General features: G+C 40.2%; 1 pseudogene; it reads right to left on the bottom strand.

Annotated features, from left to right (window-relative positions):
- Positions 1 to 1,345: 1,345 nt before the first annotated feature.
- LOC119568635 lies at positions 1,346 to 1,760 on the bottom strand (annotated as a pseudogene).
- Between the last annotated feature and the right edge of the window lie 2,795 nt (positions 1,761 to 4,555).

The following is a 4,555-nucleotide window of genomic DNA, read 5'->3' as shown; positions in this document are numbered from 1 at the left end:
AAAAAAAACGCACACACACAACCAACCCCAAACCCCCACACAAACACACCCACACACCCACAACCACACAACAACACAAACCACACACCACCCCACACACACCACATACATATATAAATTATATATTTAATATATATATTTATTTATATATTAATTTTATTATAAATATTATATATTGGAACATAATTACGAAAAGCGGTTTTTGGCATGTGGCCAGGAAATGCAAAGGGATTGAGGTTTCCCTTTTTAAAAGGGCATCCATGGGACAATGTCAATTCATTTAATTTTTATTAAAAATAAAAAAAAAGGAAAGCGTTTGAATAATTTCGTTTGTTTTATGTTTTTGGGATTTGGTTTCATAAACATAAATGATTAATCGGAAAAAAAAAAACATTAACCAAAAGGGAACATGGCTTTAATTTTTTCGAAGGGACAATAGAAAAAAAAATAAATATGAAAAAAATTAAAAATAAAATAAAGGTTGCTATTTTATCGTGGATGAACTTTAGAACCCCACTTTGCGGGGGACCCAATGCCAGGGCCGGACTCTTTCATATCCTCCTTGGTGATCCACATGGGAATGGAAAGGTGGACAGGGGAAAGCCCCAGGATGGAAAACCACCGAATCCCACACCGAGTATTTTGCCCGCTCAGGGAGGAGCAAATGATCTTGATCTTGATGGTGGAAGGAGCCAAGGACGTTGGATTTTCCTTCTGCATGCGGTCAGCAATACCAGGGGTACATGGTGGTACCAACCAGAAAGTACATTATTGGCGAATAGGTCCTTCCTGATATCAATGTTCGCACATCATGATGGGGAGTTGTACACCGGTCTCGGGGGATACCCAAAACAGATTCCATAACCCCGGGGGAAGGAAGGCCCTGGAAACAGAGACTCGGGGCAAACGGAAAAACGCTCGTTTTGCCAATGGTGATGACCTGAACCGTCCAGGAAGGTTTCCATAGGATTCTCGGAGGGGATGAGGAAAAGCAGCAAGCAAAACGTTTTCATCTCGCTCTCGAAAGTCAAGGGGCGGGACGTAGCCAAAGTTTTCTCCCTTGATGTCCCACGAAACGATTTTCACGTTTCAGCGGTGGTGGTGGAAAGGAGTAGCCACGCTCAGTCATGAATCTTCATCAGGTAAAAGCAGTGAGGTCCCACGGAACCCCAGGCCAAGTCAAGGACGAAGGATTAGGATGAGGAAAGAGGCATAATCCTTCGTAATGGGGGGACAGGTGTGAGAAGACGGCCCCAATCACCAGAGTCCAGGCACAATACCAGTGGTTACGGGCCAGAGGCGTAGAGGGGGGGACAAAACCCACGGCCCCCTGGATGGGCCAACATTACAATGGGCCAGGTGTGTTGTGTAAGGTCTCAAAAACAAACTGATTCGGGTCATCTTTCTCACGGTTGGGGGCCTTGGGGTTGAGGGGAGGGGGCCTCAGTGAGGAGGGACGGGGAAGATTCCTCAGGGAGCAACAACGGAGTTTCGTTGTAGAAAGGGGAGTGATGCCAGATTCTTTCTCCATGTCGTCCCAGTTGGTGATGATAACCGTGCCTCGATGGGGTACTTGAGAGTTCAGGATAACCTTCTCTTTGCTCTGGGCCTCATCGGCCGACGTAGGCGCCCTTCTGACCCCATGGCCGACCAATCCCAAACCCTGATTGACGGGGGCGGGGCCGACGATGGAGGGGAAAAGGACGGCGCGAGGGGCGTCGGTCTCCGGCGAAGCCGGCCCTTGACCATGCCGGAGCCATTTGGTTTCGACACCAGGGGGGCTTTTACGTTCGGTCGTCCACAACATGTTTTTGGAGAAAGGATGTTAGGACCTGCCCAAAAAAGAAAAATTTGGTAATATAAAGAATTATTTTATCACAGGAACATACCCATCACTGGGACATATTGATACAATTACAATAAGGTAGACCAGAATAAAACAGTTATAATTTGGGCAGATAGACACATCTATTGCAAAAATAGCAAAGAGAGAGAGAGAGGGGAAGGGTTGGGAAGCGGAAAAAAGCGAGGAATTGATAAAATGGAATTTAAATCCATATGATCACCAACATTTTTATGAAAAAGGGAAAAATTGGTTTAAAAAGAATACCCATGTGTTAGTTGGTTTGTGCTGGGGCATGGCAAAAAAAATACACAGGTGGGTTTTTTAGTTGTTGTAGCAGAAAAAATGTCAATCTGAAAAAAAACAAGAAAAAAAACGTGGGTTTTTATTTGGTGTTTTTACGCGTACATAAAATACAGCACTCTATATGGAAAAAAAAAAAAAACTTTGGAACCATTTGATTTAAATATTCCGAAAAAGGGGGACCCCACCCAAGTCAGTTTTGATTCAAAATATCGTATCTTATGATAAGAACCCTTTAAAATAAAAAAAAATCTTTTTTAACGATATTTGGAATCCTACGCTCTGCCAAGGTTAAGGTCCCACGAAAAACTTATCGACACGACTGAACCAAATTCACCAAAACCGTCCACGATAAATTGCCCGTTCCACAAGGACTCGACGTATCCTGAGCCGGGAAAGTACACTAAGGGATTGCTTTCTGCCCCCACCAGCCCTTATATTTAACCACCCCTTACCACTTCCGGACCCCAAACTTGAAGAACTACCACTTTGTCGGTGCTAGACTGGGGAGGATTATTTTACTTAAACAGCTGTTGTGGGTGGAGGGGCTTTTACGGTGGTCCATGGCTACGGTAAAAAAAATATATCACCGGGGGGCTGACCCTTTCAAAAGTTTTTTTGCTCGAAATGCCACAACCCTTTCTTCTTTTTGTAGGTGGGAAAAAAAAAAAAAATCAGAGAAAAAAAAACCCCAGAGCTTCACATATTTGGCAGTGAGTGCATATCTTCGGGGACAGGGTAAAAAAAATATCCGACTGTAGCTGTTATTCTTTGCCAAGCATTCTCAGAATAAATTTCTTCGTGTTGGCTTGCCATTATTGCAGGGGACGCTTATATTTGTCTCAAAAAAACTGTTTATTAAAAACTCGGGTTTTGCCGAGGACGAGGGGTTTCCCTTTTGCTCGCTTCCCCCACCCCACCCTTTCTCCCTGCAGATGGTTTTACGCTTTTTAGCGTAAAAACCTTTTGTAAGCCATTAACACAAAAAAAAAAAAACAAAAAAAAATGGGACGGTATGACTACACCTAAAAAAGCCCAACTTCTTTGTGTATTAATTAGGGTTCAACTACTTTACGTATTTTTTTTAGGGAAAAATCATGTTTTACTGTTTTTCAAAATACCTTTAAGATATGTTATACGATATTATACAACTAGGTACTTTGTTTGAATCATTCATAGTTAAAATTTGGCAAGGGAAAAATATAAAGCACTATAACAGGGAAGTTAAGCAAGTTGTTCATGTCTTTTTTTGGGACAATATTTTTCCAAAGGATTAAAGGGGAATGTTGAAAAAAAAAACATAAAAAAACGGATGTTCAGTCTTTTAAAAAATATTTAGGATTATGCATCTATACTTAATGGTGCATATAATTTGGCATTTTTAAACCCAGTATTGGACTAATCTAATTGGCCTGTTTTATTTACGGACAAAAACGTAACTTTAGAAACCCACACACAAAAAACACGAAAAATAGATTGCAAAAAAATATATTTCATTGTATAAATTACATATCTGTGTGGTGGTTTGTTGCTGTTTCTTAATAATTTGTTTTGTGGGGTGTGTGTTGTTTGTCTTGCACACTCATACAACAAACAGGGGACATGTGTGGTACGCCACCATAACGCATATACTTTTCTGTGTGTATACACCCCCACACATTCGACAAAAAACCCAAAAAACCCACCCACCCCCAAAACAACCCAACACAAACAACCAACCCACCCCCACAAACACCCACGCCCCACCAACACACCAAACACAACACAGCCCACCCAAAACCACCCACACAACCACCACCACAACACCACCACCCCACACCAACACACCACCACCACACACCACACCAACACCCCACACACAACACCACAACAACAAAACCAAACAAACACACCCCACACCACACACACAACACCCACACACACCCACAAAATAATACATATTATATAAATATATATATATAAAATATTATATATATTTATATATATATATATATTATATATATATTTATTATGATTATGTATATATGGTATGTATGTATGTATATATATATATAATATATATATTATATTAATAATTATATTTAATTATATAAAAATATTATAATATTTATATTTTATATTATATATATTACATATAATATATATAAATCTTCTATAAAAAAAACTATCTATCTATCTCTGTTCTTACATATATATGTATTTTAACACACATTTACGCCACCACCACCCACCACACACCCCCCGTTGTGTGTGTGTGTATTATATTACATATAACATACAATATATATGAATATATTATAATCCTGGCATGTGTGTGGGCTATAGGTTTGTTTGTTTTTTTCAAACAAGCCATTCCCTTCCACTGCAGGGACATAGGGCCTCTCTCAATTTCACTACTGAGGGGGTTAT

Source organism: Penaeus monodon, unplaced genomic scaffold (assembly GCF_015228065.2).
Source record: "Penaeus monodon isolate SGIC_2016 unplaced genomic scaffold, NSTDA_Pmon_1 PmonScaffold_10321, whole genome shotgun sequence".
Lineage (NCBI taxonomy): Eukaryota > Metazoa > Arthropoda > Malacostraca > Decapoda > Penaeidae > Penaeus > Penaeus monodon.
The sequence above is the reverse complement of the archived record's forward strand: the minus strand, read 5'-3'. Positions and strand labels throughout refer to the sequence as shown.